Source organism: Sminthopsis crassicaudata, chromosome 3, assembly GCF_048593235.1.
Source record: "Sminthopsis crassicaudata isolate SCR6 chromosome 3, ASM4859323v1, whole genome shotgun sequence".
Taxonomy (NCBI): Eukaryota; Metazoa; Chordata; class Mammalia; order Dasyuromorphia; family Dasyuridae; genus Sminthopsis; species Sminthopsis crassicaudata.
This window is the reverse complement of record NC_133619.1, coordinates 432,661,365-432,680,725: the sequence shown is the minus strand read 5'-3', so window position 1 is coordinate 432,680,725 and position 19,361 is coordinate 432,661,365.

Here is a 19,361-nt window from a genome sequence, read left to right as displayed (position 1 = left end):
ATTATTTTTATTAAGCAGTTTTGGCCTTATGGACCACATGAAAAAGTCTTAGGGACTTTCAAAAATCCCTAGACCATACTTGAAGAACTGTTGCTTCAGAGAAAGTGAAGTAGGAAGAATCAAATCAACAATCTGGAAAATAACTCTGACACCTAAAAGGAATCCTGCAAAGAGTCATCTTATCTATCCTACTCAAATGAACATTCTCTTCCCAGGACATTTAAATTTGTGGTCAGTAAAAGAAATTGATCCTAGCTGGTCTAGTAGGTTTAGTAGACTAGAGGGTCTTTAATTGTGACACTATTTTTAACATTGTGTTTTAACCAATGGTGAGAAAAAAATATTCTTGAAATTAAATGAAACTGGCATTTTTTTTTCTATAGAAATATTTCTTGATCCTAGCAAGTAGTTTATTGATGATTTCCCAGACTGATAAAGCCTTTTCTATGTTGGAATGTTGTATTAGATAAAGTAATATGTTAGCAATGTTTTACTGAATTTCAAGGACTACGAATTGTCCCAAGAAGCAACCTATCATGGAACACAAAGAGTTGGTTTTGGAGTCAGTAAAACTTGAGGGTAAATCCTGGCTGCCACATACTGACCTTGGACAAATGATTATATTTAAGTGTTCCTAGGCAATTTTCTGGGATTATAAATTATGGAGTATTGTGAAGTGATTTATGGAGTTTCTCTCTTTTTTTTTCCTAGTAAATTTATTTATTTTTAATAGACATTGCTTTAAGAATCATGTTGGGAGAGAAAAATCAGAACAAAAGGGAAAAACCATGGGAGAGATTAAAAAAAAAAAAAAAAAGTGAACACAGCATGTATTCATTTATATTCATTCGCTTTAATTCTTTTTTTGGATGCAAATGGTATTTTTTTGTCCAAAGTCTATTAAGATTGTTGTAAATCACTGAACTACTATATCATTTAGGACTAATTTATATTTCCAGGCCTCAGTTTCTGTATCTGCATTATGAGTGGATTTGAGTACATGACTGATAAGGTCTCTTTCAGTTCAAAATCTATGATGCTAACTTTATCTAAAAAGATATAAACAAATTCCTACTTTTGTTTATTGTTTTAGACATAAAATAAAAAAGAAAATGTTTTATCTATCTTTTCTTCTTTTTTTTCATCCTTCCTGCCTTCCGACCTCCTTCCCTGTTTCCTCCTTCCCTTCCTCCCTTCTTTCCTCCTTCCCTCCCTCCCTCCCTTCTTCTCTTTTCCCTTCCTTCCTCCCTCCCTTTTTCTCTTCCTTCTTCTCTCCCTCCCTTTTCCCCTTCCTCCTCCCTCCTTCTCTCCCTTCTTTCCTTCCTTCCTTCCTCCCTTCCTTCCTTTTTTTTTCCTGTCTGTCCACAGGTACTAATTTTTAAAATCTCAGAATTCAACATTTTAGACATCTCAAAAAATCTGCTACTTATCAAGGTCTATTTATAAAATTTATAACTTGAAATATATTTTCCCCCAAAAAATGTTATAAATAGTAATTAAGTTCCAAAAACTCAAGAACCCATGAGAACTTATAAAATAGAGTAATATTTCAGTTTTATGAAGCTATCATTTATAATGAAATTTCAGTGGAAAAAAACTCATATTCTGAGTTTCTCCTTGGGTTACCAAGAACAGAGAAGCTTTGACCTTAATGATCAGAGAGGGGCTCTCCAGTTTCTAAACAGCTGACTTTGTGGCCTTCTGCAGGTGCTCTACAGAGGGAGAACTTGGGAAGGGATGAAGAGCAGAACCTGGAAAGCATTCATACACTCGGGCCAACTACTGAAAATTGAACTCTTCTGTGTTTCACTGTCTACAGAAAGCCCAAGTAACATGGGACTTGCCTTATCACAAAATGTAATGATTCATAGATGTCTGAATAAATAAATGAATGTCTTCCAACCATTTGCCAACTGATTTAAGAAGTTCTACTTTTCCATTAAACTTTTGAAAAGGAGAGAAAAAATAAAAGCTGGGATTTGAACCCACATCTCCTAAGTTCAACTCTTTGTGAAAGTTGTCCTAGAGAGCAGAATTTATAATATTGAAAATATATCCTCTTTGAAAGGAATTATTTTTTAAATGATGCATATTTTAAGTTCCTGGATTTTGTATACTGGGTCCATCAAGTGTTACAAAGTGGTTTTATATCTTGTTTATCCTTAGTCTCAAAAATGAGACAAGGCTAGGATCAGGGGATATGAAACTGGGGCACAAAACCTAGGATGAGAAAAAGTGCTTGGCTAGAGATAGAAAAAATTAAAATGGGGAGGGAGGAGAGACATTAACAAAGAGACAGAGGCAGAGAGACAGAAAGAAAAAGACCTAGAGAGAGAAACTGAGACACAGAGACACAGACACGTCAGATTGAGACACAAACAGAGAAGTGGAAGGGTCAGAGGTAGGGAAAGGAAGTGGTGAACACATAGCTACTTCAAATTTTTTCTAGATTTTTACTTAGGGTAAATAATTTCTAATGATATAATTGAAGTTACCTCACTGAAAACTGTTTTATCATTGACATTTGATTGATATATGTAGTTTGGCCTTGCTCCTCTCTATTTGTAGTTGTATATTCCAGTAAAAACTTTCAGTTTTTGCCTCAGTTATACCTCACATTTCTTCTCTTTTTCCCTAAAAGAAAATGCAAACATCACCTCAGGGACAAGTTCTCTGTTTACTCAGATGAGTTTACCTGGCAGAGTGTGTACAAGATATGTTACCTGCTGAACAACTCACTTTTCCCACTGCCTTCTTTGCAGAGCAAATGTATTCTCCAGTATCTGAGAGGATTATGTTCTTTTTAAAAAGGTAATAACTATCACCTAATTTCTGAATCTGCAAACAGAAAATATAAACACAAGAACATGTAGTTTAAAGAGTCAGGAAATAGTTTGTTCTTCTATATATAAAGGAAAAACACAAAGAGCATATGTTAATGTCTCCTCCTGACATTTGGATGTTATCTTTGGTACAAATTATATTTGACTGGGGTCTTCCAGAGATAGTGCAGTGTAGGATTAAATCTTCTCCCTCCTTCAGAATTGTAGGTTGAAATATTTTTAAGAACATTGGAAGTTTTCCTTTTAATAACAAGAAAAAAAGATATTTGATTCTTTAAAACTAAATGGCTTTATTATATCGAATTTGTTCATTTTAAGAAGTCTTACTGGATTATAGCATTTTATTTATTAGTAGAATCAGGGGGAAATAAGTAGTGTTTGTTATACTTTACACAGATAGAAACATCTTATAAACTTCTGTTCAAGTCACAGTGATAGAAGAAAGCTATTGGGGATTTACTAGAAAAAATAATGGCTTTAATTTGAACAAATCTCATTCATCAACATGATTACATACTTAAATAAGTTGGGCATTATATTACATTATATTATATATGTGTGTGTGTGTTACATTATATACATATATTTACATTATATTACAATATATGTTACATTATATCTTAAAATTACAACATATCACTGAGGATAGGACAGGAAGCAATCTCTAGAAGACCATAACATCTGCTAAAATAAACACTGAATATCACCTTTAGCTGAAAATTTGAGCTGGGCTCTTTTGACAATAGTTTGCAGGAAAAAAATATTGAACAAGTCTAGCAAATATATTACATATTTAAAAAATTGGCTTCCAGTGCTGTGTAGACTAGACTAAACACTTAGAAATCCCATCATTTTCTACTATTCCTTTGGAACACATAAAGTATATATTATTATTATATATATAGTAAAGTATATATTATTTGTATATATATTTGACTGTATCTTTAATTTCATCACTGTAGGAGTGCTTGGTGACAAATCTCTCCTATCAATACTGGCTCATACCTTCTCCACAACTTTTAGTTTTAGTTTTAACTCACAAGTTTTAGTGAGTTATCTGGAAATGCTCAGAGGTTATCAGGGTCACATAGCTTCCAGGCTGGGCACCTGCATTACCTAGCTTCCCTGTGGTGGAGATGACAATGAGAAATAAAACAAAATGGCATAAATATTGTATTAAAAATCAGGAGAACTAGGTTCAAGTCTTGCCTCTGATGTAGACTACCTGTGGGACCCTGAGCAAGTTACTTAATCTCTAAATGGTCTGAATAACTAGAAATTTAGAAATTGCAAAGCAATGTCAGTCTGCATTAGTAGAAAGAGATTTCTAACTGAACATTCTATCAACAATTCTTAAACTCTTTCGTCTTTAGAAGCTTCTATAATCTAAAAAATTTTTGAGAATCACCCAAAGAGCTGTTGTTTATGACAGGTTATACCTATTAATATTTAGCTTGTTTAAAATGAAACCATCTTAATATTATGAAAATAAAACTGACCTCTTGGATCCCCAGAAAGAGGAGGGAACAAGCATTTATTAAGCACCTACTATGTGTCAAGCACTACTAAGTACTTTACAGATACGATGTTATTAGAAAGGGTGTTGGAGACCTCTAGGGGTACCTAGATTTGAGAATCAATGCCATATACCAATGAAATGTGCACACATATATAATGTGTGTATATACCTAAGATCTAGGTCACATGGGTTATGCTAAGAAAAGGGCTTTATAAACATCAAAGCACATTAAAAATCAGAAATAATATTAGGGTGACTAATGCTTTGATTTGGAACAGTATTCAGGAGTTTAAGCTTTTAAAAAACAATAGTAGGGGGTCAACTAGATGGAACCTGCATAGTGCACTACCTTGGAATCCCAAGGACCAAGTTCAAATCCACCCTTAGACACCTGACAAAACTGCTGCATGACCCTGGGCAAGTCACTTAACCCTGATTGCCTTGCAAAAACAAACAGGTTGAAAATAAAATAGGATAAATTAACTTTAGATAAGAAACCATTTGGAAACAGTTTTGTGTTGTTGTAAAGGGCTAGAACTGAGCAATGCACTTGGATAATGAAGCACATGAGATTAATTGCCAATTGGAAGGTTCCCTATTAACTTGTTTGAAGGTTGACCCTCCCCAGCTATTCTGTGCTGACTGGATTGGTGGGACAAAGAGGGGGAAGTGACTTGTGTGGGAGGAATAGGAGGAGGAGGAGGAGAAACTTGGGTCCTGGAACTCATGCTCTCTCTCACTCGTGACCTGGCGTTGGAGGATGACGGCAAAAGATCAAGAATAAAGACGTTTAGTGATCCTGACTCCGGCTGATTTCTGGGAAGACAAGAGTTCCAGCATTTGGCGCCCAATGTGGGGGGCCATTTGTAACTGCCAGGAGGGCATGTTACATGTTGTTGTTGTTGTTTGAATCCTTTTAGGTATAGGGTCAAATGATGTAAAGATGTTCATGTAACTTGGAAGGCCACACCAAAGAACTGGTAATACCACAGAGTGATGAATCAATTGTCAAATTCCAAACAGTTTTCTACTTTTTTCTTCAATGCTATGTTCTGTCTTGATTATGCCCAAATGGATCATATACATACATAATTTTGAATTTTTTTTCTTTTTTATTGTGAACATGACAATAATCAACAAACACAAACATTCTAACATATACAAAAAGAATATGTGTCTTTCATCTATGTAATAGATACCTACATATCTTTTACAAGTCATCTCTATAGAGAAGGCTTTTCTCAATAACTCAAAAGTATCTCATACTTCCTTTTTCTTATAGTATGTTTTATTACATTTATTATTTTTTTGAAAGTTTCCATATAATTACAGCATCTCAGAATTAGAAATAAACATAGAGACTATTTAATTTAATTCATACTTGAGCAAGAGTTGACAAAGGTTAATCAGCTTTTTCCTTAAGACTTCAGGTGAGGGGGAACTCACCATATAACAGCATCATACACTGAAAGGTGGGAGGGCCTTAGAGGTGATCTGGTCCAATTTCTTCTTTCAACAGATTAAAAAAAAAAATGAGGCCTGGAAAAATGAAAATTTGCTGACAATTCTACAAAAAGGAACTGGCAAAAATGGGATTCAAGGTGGCACAGTGAATAGAGCATGGGCCTGGCATCAGGGGAGATCTGAGTTCAAATTTTATTTCAGACACATAACTAGTTGTGTGATCCTGGGCAGGACACTTAATTTTTATCTCTTTCAATTTCCTTAAATATAAAGTAGGTACAATAGTAGTACTTAACCTCCCAAAATTGTTATGAGGATCAAATGATATTTACAAAAGATTTAGTAGATACAGTGCTTCATACATAAAAGGTCCTTAATAAATGCTTGTTTTCCCCTCCTCCCTCCCTCCCTTCTTTATACTTCCTTCCTTCCTTCCTTCCTTTCTTTTTCTTTCTTTCTTTCTTTCTTTCTTTTTCTTTCTTTCTTTCTTTCTTTCTTTCTTTCTTTCTTTCTTTCTTTCTTTCTTTCTTTCTTTCTTTCTTTCTTTCTTTCTTTCTTTCTTTCTTTCTTTCTTTCTTCCTTCCTTCCTTCCTTCCTTCCTTCCTTCCTTCCTTCCTTCCTTCCTTTCTTTCTTTCTTTCTTTCTTTCTTTCTTTCTTTCTTTCTTTCTTTCTTTCTTTCTTTCTTTCTTTCTTTCTTTCTTTCTTTCTTTCTTTTTCTTTCTCTCTCTCTTCTTTCTTTCTTTCTTATCTTTCTTTCTTCTTCTTTCTTTTCTTTCTTTCTTTCTTTCTTTCTTTCTTTCTTTCTTTCTCTCTCTCTCTCTCTCTCTCTCTCTCTCTTCTTTCTTCTCTCTCTCTCTTTCTTTCTTCTTTTCTTTCTTTCTTCCTCATTTTTTCTCTTTCCCCTTTACCCTTCTTCCTTTTTTCCTTTGTCTACCTGACCATCTTTGGAATTTTTGAAAATGACTATTAGTTTCCCTTTAAATCTTACCTATCCTAGCTGAAGGATCCTACTTTATTCAACCAGTATTTGTATGGCATGAATTTATAGCCCTTTACAATCACAGAGGTGCAAGGGACTTCAATGATGATCTAGTTCAATCCATATACAAAAGAATGACATATCTGACAAATGGTCATCCCACTTCTGCTAGTAAATCCCTTAGGACATGACCCCACCACCTCTCCAAGTAGACCATTTCTTTTTTGCAGAACTTTAATTGTTAGGTTCTTCCCCCATTCCATACAAACCTAATTGGCCACTTTAAGATCCACCATTACTTGTTGATTCTTCCCTCCGGTCAAACAGAACAAGATTAAGACCTCTTCCACATGATGACTCTTAAATATTTCAAATCCTGGTTGCCTGAATTTTCTCTGGCTTATCAATGCCTTCTTAACTATGTGACATCAAGAACTGAACACAGCCCTTCATGGTCTGACCAGTTATGGATACAGCAGGACAACCACATCTCTTAGTCTCATCCTTTCTTAATGAAGCTTAAAATGAAGCTTAAGATTGCAAGGTTTTATGGCAGCAAATCACATGACTGACAAGCCCTCAGACACTTAAAACACACAAATTTTTTTTGGAGGAAGAACTATCTAGTCCTGCCCTCACCCTCATCTTGTAGTCATGAAGATGATTCTTTTAAACTTAAATATGCTTTTAATTTATCCCTAACAAGATCCATCATGTCAGATTAGGGCAATATTATAGTCTGATAGGGATCTTTTTTGATTCCTGACTTCTTCTGAACTTTTGCATCCTTTACAAATTTGATAATCATATTATCTATTCCTTTGTTCAGCTTACTGCTGGGAAAAGGTAAACAACTCATGACCAAATAAAGATCTCTGGCACACTCCACTGGAGCTCTCTTTCCAAGTTTCCATCAGAACCACTAATGTTGAGCCTTTGTTATCTATCAGTCATTCAATTGGCTCTGAATCCATATATTTGTACAGTTGTTTAGATATCTTCATCCTATCAATAGAAATGGCACAAAAGCTTTTATCACATTCTTTGTTTAAATTGAGGCTAATTATACCTATGAAATGTATATTGTCATTACATGTTTAAAAATTCATATTGGGTAGAACCAAGGGAATGTTATGCAAAATAAAAGCAATATTGTTCTAAGAAAAACAACTGAGTCATTTTGAGAATTATAGTCAAATCAACTACAAAGGACCTGTGAAGGAAGATACTATCTACATCCAATGAAATAACTGATTGATAGAAATATGTACAGTATGATGCTTTATATACACAAACACATCCATATAAATGCAAATATTTGTTATCTAATGGGAGCAGGAAGTGGTAAGGAGGAAGAAAAAATTAAAAGTGCACAGTAGAGAACAAAATAACTTAGAAGGAAGTAAAGAAAAACAACACTTTTGAAAATAATATGCAGTATTTATTACATAATTCTTCAAAAGAGTAAACAGTATGAAATGAAAATTCATGGCTTTGTATTGAATTCTCTTATGTTGTGCTATGTATGTGGAAATGTTCTTTTTTTGTCTTTTTTGTATTTAAATTCAGAATGAATAAAATGAAAAGAAATTCATATAGGCAGAGACATTTACCACATTTCTGGAATATATTTGTTAAATATATTCACAGATAAGTGGCAGACCCTATATTTGTGTCTATTGGGTGTATGTGTGGCACAGACTTCAGAACATTATGGTCTATTCTGTGTGAATTATATTAATTACAGAGATTGGAGAATAGGATCTGGTTGTTTTTATAAGTTTATAGAAATAGGTCCACCCTTTAAAATGAAAAATAATTTGTACTAGAAATTAATTTCTTACCTTCTTTCTTTCTTTATCACTTTCTATTTCTCACTCCTTCCCATCAACCTTAATTCAGGCCAATTTCTTTTCTAGCCTTCTATGGAAAATAATTCCATATTTGTGCCATTTTGGTGGTTAAAGAGATATTCCACAGGGGAAAAAAAAAAATTGACATTGAAAAACCTCTTTCAAAGGAATTGACTCCCTTTAAGAGTAAGCTATTCTTCTCTTGAATATCTCCAAGGTTTACAAGGTCATTCTTGATAGCAGGTTGTAGCTGAGCTCTTTGCAATTCTTCCTGTTGCTGCTGGTTCAGTCCTTTGGGGCCAAACAGAGCCTGTCTAATCAATCCTTCTTCCATATGACAGGTTTCTTAGAGAGTGGGATACAGAACAGTATCTGGTTTTACTTTCATAAAAGAGATTACAATTCCAATTATACTACTTGTGACTTTTGGTCTAGTCACTTGAGCAGGATGGCTACTAAGAACCCTTTTAGTTTCAAAACTACAATTCTTTATAATCTGAATTGGATGAATTGGCTCAAATGTGGAAAAAAAAAAAAAAGGATTTGAAATGTTGAAAAACCAAAACTCTCTTATAGATATACTATATTTTAATCAGGATAGTATTGAAAATTTTACTCTCTGGTCCAGATCAGATAATGAAAATCAGTAAAGAAAATGTTGAGGCCTGCAGTTATGTTATCTTTGGCTTAGGGTACTCCCAAAGTAGTTTTGATACTGCTTTGTAGTTATAGTTTTAGAAAGTTTACTATGGGTAATAAGGGAGAAATTAATTTATCTGGACTCAGGTACTTGAACACAAATTTTCCTGAGACCAAAGCAAGCTGTCTATTCATTCACCCGTGCTTTCTCTCATTGTCACCCCCCCCCAAAAAAAAAAATGTTTTTTCTTTTTACCTGATTTTGGTGATGGTGGGAGGAAGGCTTGAGGTATAGAACATCTTGGTCTTGGGAATATTTCATTCAGCATTAATTTTAATTTGGGAAATAAATGGAAACTATTTACCACTTGTGATTTATTCTGAGTACAATTGGAAAAGAGAGCTTTTGAAAAGCTGGTTTTAAGCCACATTTGTCTCCCAGAACAGGCGGCTAAAGCCAACTACCAAAGTTAAACAAAAAAAAATTCTAAAAACATCATTTTAAATATATACATATATTGTTTAGAAAGAAGCAAAAGAGGATTTCAAAAGTGATAATCAAAGAGAAAAATATTTTATGTAGTTTCACTTTAATAAAGGATGAGATTGAAAAGTGTCTGGAAATATACTGTACTTTTCCTAGAACAGGTGTTGTGTGGGTGGACAGGCATACCCTAATCTCATTTAAAGAGTAGGTAGTTTATGAGCTGGCCTCCACTAAGATTATATCAATTCCTCCTAGTACAAAATCTTTATTGATTCTACATCTCAAAATGCGCCAGCCCCTTCTACTGTGCCACTATAAATGTCTAAGGTGGCCCATGTCCCAACAATGCCAAAACAATACATTTTAACCAAATATACATTCCAAAATAATTCATGTTGTCATTCAAATAATATTTGTTAAAAGTGTACAGATTGTATACTTCCTCCATCAGCCCCAAAGAAAGTGTTAAAAGATCATCATCTACTTGATGAATTATTTTCTCCTGGGTTCCAGTCTTCCAAGAAATCTGAGGCATGAGGCCTTAAGATTTTCTTAGCATGTGTTTGACCAAGTCTTCAACTACTTCAGACTGCAGAGTCCTGTTCCTGTTCTTTCAAACTGATTTGCTTCGTTTTTTTCTTTTTTTGATGATAAGAAGCCATTATAGGATCATAGATTTAAAAGCAATCTAGCTTAAACTCCTTAGTTTACAAATGAGGACATTGAAACCCTGTGATGAAATGCTTCATCTCTCCTACAACATCCTTCATGACACAGCAATTTCCATGTCTTTTTCTGTCACAAGTTACTTTCATGACACCTTATATACTAAATTTTCTTGTCCTTGTGAATAATTCTCCCCCCAAATTTTGAGGTTTGCTCTGTGAATGGCAATATGTTTTGGTAAGTTTACCAAAGAATGATATATATTATTCATAGCAGAAGTTTATTCAGAAGTCAATCTATGAGTTTAAGTTTATGTTCTGTGTCAAAGGATTTTAGGAAATAGTTAATTCTGAAGGGGTCAGAAAAAAGTTGAAAGAAATGAGGGATTTTTATTCATGTTTTAACTGATGGAAAGAATTACTTGACTTAGACAGGCTTCTAATGTGTGATTACTCATTTTTAAACTGTGTAGATCTATGTTGGAGACCTTCCATGGCACGGTATATATATATATATATATATATATATATATATATATATATATATATATATATATATATATAAAGAGAGAGAGAGAGAGAGAGAGAGAGAGAGAGAGAGAGAGAGAGAGAGAGAGAGAGAGAGAGAGAGAGAGAGAGAGAGTGCTAGAGTTAAAAAATAAATCCTTGGGAAAGAAGGGCAGATTCTGCCTTTGAATGGCTGTGTGACCATTGGCAACTCATTTAACCTTTCTGAGCCTCAGAAAACTCTTTCAACATCAAATCACAAAACTACAGCATTAGAACTAGAAGGAGCTGTACAGATCATCTAGGTCATCCCTCTCATTTTTATATATGAGGATTATAGAGCTTGAATGATTTGTCCCAAACCACACAAATAGAAAGTGGCAGAAGTGAAATTTGAATCCAGATCTTTCTATTCCAAATCCAGTCTCCAGAGGTAGCCATGTGACACAGTAGATAGCCCTGGCCTGGGACAAGGAAGACCCGAGTTCAAATTCATCCCAGATAGTTAGTAGCCATATAACCTAGGCAAGCCACTTTACCTCTGTCTCAGGTCCCTCAACTGTAAAATGGGATTAATAACACCCCCACTCACAGGGTTATTGTGAGGATCAAATGAGATAATATTAAAGCCCGGTGTCTGTTAGGTGCTTAATAAATGCTTTCTTTTCTATTAAAGATGGATTTGCAATCTCGAGAACCTATCTGGTTCTCTAACTGGGAACAAGTGATCTGTCTACATGGAGGGAGTTCCCATGCCAGACACCAGCTTTTGCTAATGAAAAATTGTGACATTTGGATAAAATATATAATGATTTAACTTGTGTTTTTATAACTCATCATTTCCATAAAAGCTATAAAAAGGAAAAACAAAGACAAGAACAGTGCATTTGTAAATAATCAGTGTTTAATCATCTTAATGAACATTATATAAAAAGTTGCATTGAATTCTCAAATAGAAAAAAGACATGTTTTCCTCCCTGCCTGCCCCACTCTTCTCCCTAGAAGGGGAAAAAAGTCATTTATATCTTCATTAAAAACTAGGATAAAGATAGAAAAATAGAATAGATAGAAAAAGCCAGTGTTTGTCCAATAAAATACTACTTATGTCTAACTGAAGTGCCCTCTTCCACAGAAGTATAGTCAATAACACTAATCTCATCCCCTCCTTCCTAAAATGGTAGATCAGAAGGAAGACAAAAGTTCCCTATCACATTAAGATGGCCAGTTTTGTCTACACCATATAAATCAAAATGACAATCTGATAGTTATTTGCTCTGTCATAGGATTTATATAAATCAGACAATTCAAAGCCCAAATCTAAATTCCTTTTTTTAACTACCCAATTTGGCTCAAATTAACCACTTAATTGTCATTGTCATATTAATACTGTGTACTGTGTAGTTTAGTATAATGTAACAATGATTATTACATGATTGACAAAGTCTCTGTGGGCTACCTAGGTGACAGCTAGAGAAGCATAGATTAATGATGATTAATTGATAATAATAAATCATAGGTTGTCAACTAATGGGAAGGCATCTTATTCCAAAATCTTCACAGAAGGTTGAAATGCTTTTGTTGTTATGGATGCACATCAGTAATGGGGAAAATATACTGATTCTGGTTAGGTTCAAAATCTCCTTCACTATCTGTGTGCATTTGAGCAAATCATTTGACCTTTAATGCTCTCACATCTATTTCCCTATTTTTTCCCCCTGCCTAACCAATCTTTTTTTTATCTCTTACTGAAACCAGCATGGTGCAATGGAGAAAGCTCTGGTTTTGGAACTACAGGACCGCAGTTCAAACTCTGCCCTAATCACTACCCATTACCACTAAAAACTACCATGTAGGCAATCTCTCTGACCCTCATTTTCCTAACAAGAGGGGACAGAACCTCTGAGGTCCCATGATCCCATGAGTTTCATTTAACCATCAACTCTTCCAGGGATAATATCTAGAAATACATCTCTCAGATTTAGCATTCTAGAAGTAATTAAAATGCTAGTCTTGAAATTCTAGCTGTTAGGTGGTATAGTGGATAAAGCTTTGGGTTTAGAATCAGGAAAATTTTGAGTTCAAATTTGGCTTCAGACACTTACTAGCTATTTGATCTTGGGCAACTCACTCAACTGTTTGTCTCAGTTTCCTCATCTGTAAAATGACAAATCACTCCAGTTTCTTTACCAAGATAACCCCAAAAAGGGTCATAAAAAGTCAGCTATGACTGAACAACAACAAAGATGAAGTGCTTTATTTCCTCTAGCATACATCATGTGATCCTGGAGAAATTACTTAAGCTCTCATTGCCCTCAGCATTTCTCTAAAACTAAAAGAGGACATCTATAATGGGAGGAATTTTCCTTATTAAGAGATTCCCTATATCAATGGAATCAAGTGTCTAATCCAAAAAAAGTAATAGACACACTAGATTAAATAGACACACTGTGTGCTAGAATCAGGAAAACATATAATTTTTATGAGAAATAACCCAAATAACCCAATCTCGTCGTGAAGATTGTCACAGAAGGAAGGCCCTATCATTAATGCCAAAACTTTCTTACAGAAGGTGGAATTCTAGATGAAACTTGAAGACTGGAGGGTCTAGCCATAGACCACTTTTTGCAAATCTGTCTGACTAAATTCATATATGATTTTATCTCCCTGGGCTTCAGAATTAGACTAAATGTTTTTTGAGGTCCCTTCCAGATCTAGAGCTATGATCTTGGGAGCTTTTGGTGACCACAAATTTTGCTACCTTGTCATGAAATGGTTTTAGTCATAACAACCTGTTAAGCCATCTGGTAAGGTATGGAGCCGGGGATAATATGTCTTTGTGAAGTTTAGATTCACACAAATAGAAGTATGAAATTTTTAAACATTGAAGTAAGAGCACAAGTATATAGAATTTGCAGCATTGAAAAGAGAAATATGCTACTCACTTCTTCCTATAGAGGTGAAAAGCCTTAAAATACAGAATGGAACATTTTTAAACATCACCAATGAGGCAATTTTTTTTGCTGGATTATATGTATTTGTTATATCTTTTTATTGTGCAGTGCAGTGGGTAGGAACAATGGGAGGGAGAGATGATAAATGCATGTAAAACTAAATAATGAAAAAGAATATGTGTAAATATATGTATGCATGATATTGTATGCATATTCATGTGAGAGTATGTTCTCATAGAATAAGATGAAGAAGAAAGGAAAAGAAAGTAGAAGTGGAAATAAGTAATTATTGTATTTTGAAGTAAATCAATAGAAAGAATGCAAATTTGGAGGGCTAGAAATCATGCTATCTTTATGGATCCAGAAATCCACATGAAATAACTATTTTAAATTAACTGATGGTTCTAACTAATTGTCATTCACAGTGTTTTATCCCCAAAAATAGTTTCAGTTTTTTTCTCACTAATTTTTAAGAACATAAAAGGAAGAGTTTTGTAGACACAAATATCTCTGTACTCTCATGTATTCTCAGGCAATATATACATTGCCCTCTCTTAGAGTCCTTTGCCCTTTTTTCACCTCAGGATGCTATGGATAGCTTTTGTTCTTATAGTGATATTCTTATATTCTCCATCATATTTATATGTGCTTTGTGCACTAAAGGGACTTCAGTTTCAAGCCCAGTGGATTTCCCAAGCACAGTTTGATCAGTTTGAATACTTCTCCTGTATGTGAATTGGGTAAATAACTTATGTAATATCTAATCCATCACTGTTTGCTAACTGAAATGACCACCATTATTTCCCTCTTTTTATCTGAAGCTCCTGTTCAAGCAAATGACATAATGAAAAAGGATAGGAGAAATTAGTTCGATAACTAGAAAAAGATCCCCTTTTATGGAGAAGGTATGTACCACAATGAACAGTCAGTACATTAGGTTTTAGAAAAGCAATTGTAGTTTGCTTTGATGACCCTGGCCTTCTATGGAATTTGCCACTACTTCTGCCATGGAGCATTAAATAGGAGCATGACCTTTATCAAACATCAACCATCATAATGATTTTTCCAATTTTTCCTCTTGAGTTGAAACCATTAAGGTCATTTGCAAAGTAATATTCATACAAGAATAAGCATACTCTAGCTGCAAAGGAATGACTAAGATGAGTAGAGAAAATTTATTATTTTTATGGGAATATAAAGTTTAATGGCAAGCTTGGAAGAATCCTAAATTGTATTTGAATCTCTTCCCTGGTAGCTCTCTCCTTACTATTTTTAAATAAGCTCAAGTACTCCCTATATTTAAATAACAACAAAAACAGATACACTTTCCTTGATTCTGGAATCTCAAGTTATCATACTTTTCTTCTCTTCATTGCTAAGCTTTTAGAAAAATTTAGAAAGGTTAAAAAAGACTAAGAAGTAGTCTACACTTTCTATTTCTATTTCCTAATTCTCATTTAATTCCCAATCTCTCTGTAATCTAACTACTGCTCTCTACCTTCTTATAGAAACTGTTCTTCTCACTTTTGTCAATATAGTTCTGGTATTTACTATTTATATAACTCTGAATAAATCATTTAAGAACAATGAGTCTCAACCTGTAAATTAGGTTTAATAAGATACCACTTTTCCATAGTGTTGGAATCTGATTAAATGAACAAATGTGGTAAACCTTAAAACACCATAAGAATAGGAGCTATTCTTTTCAACAGTAAGATAATTCAGACCAGTCCCAATGATCTTGTGATGAAGAGAGCCATCTACACCCAGAGAGAGGTCTGTGGGAACTGAGTGTAGACCACAACATAGCATTTTCACTCTTTTTATTGTTATTTGTTTGCATTTTGTTTTCTCTCTCTTTTTTTCTTTATGATCTGATTTTTCTTGTGCAATAAGATAATTGTATAAATATGAATATATATATATACATATATATATTGGATTTAACACATATTTTTAACATGTTTAATATATGTTGGATTACTTGCTATTTAGGGGAGGGGATGAGGGGAAAGGAAGGAAATTCGAAAACAAGGTTTTGCAAGGGTCAATGTTGAAAAATTATCAATGCATACGTTTTGAAAATAAAAAAAAGCTTTAATAAAAAAAAAAAGAGTAGGGGCCGTTTATCATACTTATTTGTATATGTATGCATATCTTACTTCCACAGTAAGCACCAGGAACAAGGTTTTTTTTTTTTCATGCCTGTGTCATCAGTGCCTAGCAGAGAGGTTTGTACAAAGTTCTTGGTAAATATACATTGAAGAGAATCTATAGAAAGGATGCAAATTTGGACATCAGAACATATGATTTGCCATTTGTACTTTGAAAACAAAAAATACAAATTGTTCTTGTTTGTGGAGAGTAGCATACTTGCTAAATAGTTAGAAAGGATTAGAAATCATGCTATCTTTATGGATCTGGAAATCCATACGAAATAATCAATTAACTGATGATTTTAACCAAGTGACATTCAGTATGTTACCCCTTCTCTCTTCCCATTTCTCAAATTTCTTTTGAAGAAATTTTTATTTAGTCTTGGTGCTTGTTTGTTCCCCTCTTAATGAATTCTTTCCCTCATATTGGAAAAGCTCTTTTACAAGTACTGGTTTATAATGAACCACCCTCAGAAAAGTAATTGGGCACACAGCCTCTTGTAGCCTCACAGGCAAGAATTTAAGCAAAGTGAGAATTCTTTTTCTTAAGTCTGTGATCAGTTATTCATGGCTCAAAACAAATGGCAAATGACATTCACAAGAATGAGTCTTTCATTTATGTTATATGTGTGTATATGTGCATGCCTCCAACCTCAGTCTCCTCACACTTGCTAATGTGATTTTCCTAAAGTTTTAAGTCTTACCTTTCCCCAGCCCTTTAACTCAGTAAACTCCAGTGCCTCCTTGCTACTTGCAGGATCCAATACAAACATTCTGTCTGTCATTTAAGGCTCTTTAACACCTTTGTGTCTCTCACCCTGCCCTCCAAGCCCTGCAGTATTCCTCACACCCAACATTCCATCTCCTATTTCTGTGCCTCTTGCTGTCTGCCCTGCCCACCATGCTCTCCCTCCTCACACCTGTCTCTTGACATCTCTGTTCTCTCTCCAGACTCAATTCATAGGCCACCTTCTGCAGGAGGCCTTCCTGACTTCCCTTCATGGGATCCTTCCCCTCTAAATTTACATTTCCTCTACTCTCTCTTTATTGCATAGTGAGTCATTGTGGAGGTAGCTATTTATTAACATGTTGTCTACATTACTATGTAATATAGCATAGCATTACTATATAATATAGCATAGCATTACTTATGTACACTCTTGAAAACAGGATCGGTTTTGATGCTTTTTTCTGTCTTTTTATTCCCATTATTTAGCTCAATGCCTGGCACATAATATGTTTGTTGATTGTATTTTATGTGTACATGTCTGTGTACAAATATAGGGTTACTGCATATGTGTGTTTGTGTGTATGTATATGTATATACATATGTGTATGGATATATATTTATATATGTGTGTGGATAGGTAAATAGATAGATGGATAGATATATCTCTACAGATACATCTATATACATATTTAAATCTAATTGTATGAATGAATAATAATCTATATTTATATATCTCTCCATATACATCTATAACTACACATACACAGATGTATATATATATATATATATAATAACCATAAATAGATATCTACCTATGTCTAAGCATATATTCATATACATACATACAAACAGTATCTATGCCAAAAATCTTTTATCTGAAGACATATATACAAACAGAAATGTAGTCCCACAGATTCATTGTAAAAGTTTTAAGTCTTACACTTGCACAGCATTACATTATGATACATTCTTATGTCACACAATTATCATATGGTCAACTCCAATTTCCTGTATTTCAGGTATCATCGAAAATTACTCATTTCTGTAGTTCTGGGTGAGAGGAAACTTTCCCTACAACTCACTGGAGTTTCTGTACATGAAGGGTTCTTTCTGGGCACAGCTTTCCAGGGTAGGAAAAGATCATGTCTAGAGGAATCTTCCTTGGACTTTTCCTCAGCATGCAGACTTCATGCCAACATTCTGTGAGGTCTGGGCTGTAGATCACGGGTTCCAAAAGGAATTCCCATGAATTTCAGAGCCCCAAATGTACAAACTCTGCTTCCTTTCACTTTTTGGAACTTGTTCAGCTGCTAGAGAGAGTATAACTTTTGAGTATTCTACCTGAGAATTCAATTTAAAGTCCAGGAAAGAATCTTTTCTATGCTCCCACTAAAGACATTTATTAAAAAGCTTTTTGGTGAAGGCAAATTCAACATAAGCTTATGCTGACACATCAATTTTCTTATTTTTCTTTTGTTTTAATCCTGCATAAAGGTTAAATGCGAACTTCACAGTGAGGAAGTGTGTTATCAAAGCCGACTGTTGAGAATACATATAATGAAGTGGAAGAAAGCATGTTTAACTTAAAGTAAAAGCCTATTAATTTGATTGAAATAGACATAAAGAAAAAATAGATTCCAAAGTGACTCCTCATATTTTATCTTTCAATTAAAAAAATACCAGAATATTTAACTTTATAAAACCAAGTATATCTCTAAAGGTGAATTAGTCAGAGTTATTTTGGCTTCAGAGTTCTTCTAAGTAATCACAAAAATAATATTAGCAACATGAGCACAGTACTAGCTGGAAGGAAAGTGCTCACCAATGGGAGGCAAATTAATTCTTTCAGGGCAGCAAAGTGCCATATAATGAATTGTCCCTCCTTGGATTATACTTTGGGAACATAAGAGGACTTTATTTTTTTCACAAAAAATTCTTTTATTATTTAAGAAAGATTTCTTTTAGAGAATTTTATGCTTGTTATGATACTTAATTTTTCTTTAGCATTCTGGAAATCATGACAATTCAGTAGCAATTGCCCATATTCACTATAAACACCAGAAAAAGTCAGCTAGATGATACAATGAATAGAATGCCAAGCCTGGATTAAGGAAGATTCATTTTCCTGGATTCAAATCTAGCTTCAGACACTTCCTAGTTAAGTGATCCTAGCCAAGTCACTTATCCTTATTTGCCTCAATTTCCTCATCTGTAAAATGAGCCAGAAAAGAAAATGGCAAACCACGTCAGTGTCTTTGCAAAGAAAACCCCAAATTGAATCATAAAGAGTCAGACATGACTAAACAACTCTATTAAAAAATTTCCTTTCTATGTCCTGTTTTTCTCTTCTATGTATTTATTACCAAAACTAGGTTATCTATCATAGGAATCTAGATTCAAGAGAAAGTGTGAGAAATTCATTCTATTCTGCTTTTTTTTCTCTTTTTAATTTTAAGTACTCCTTCAGATATCCCTTTACTTAAAAACCAACCTTCTTAACCAGCTCTTAAGTGAATCAGCTTGGCCTTTATTGAAAATATGGAAGCCTCCTCACATAAGCTATTTAA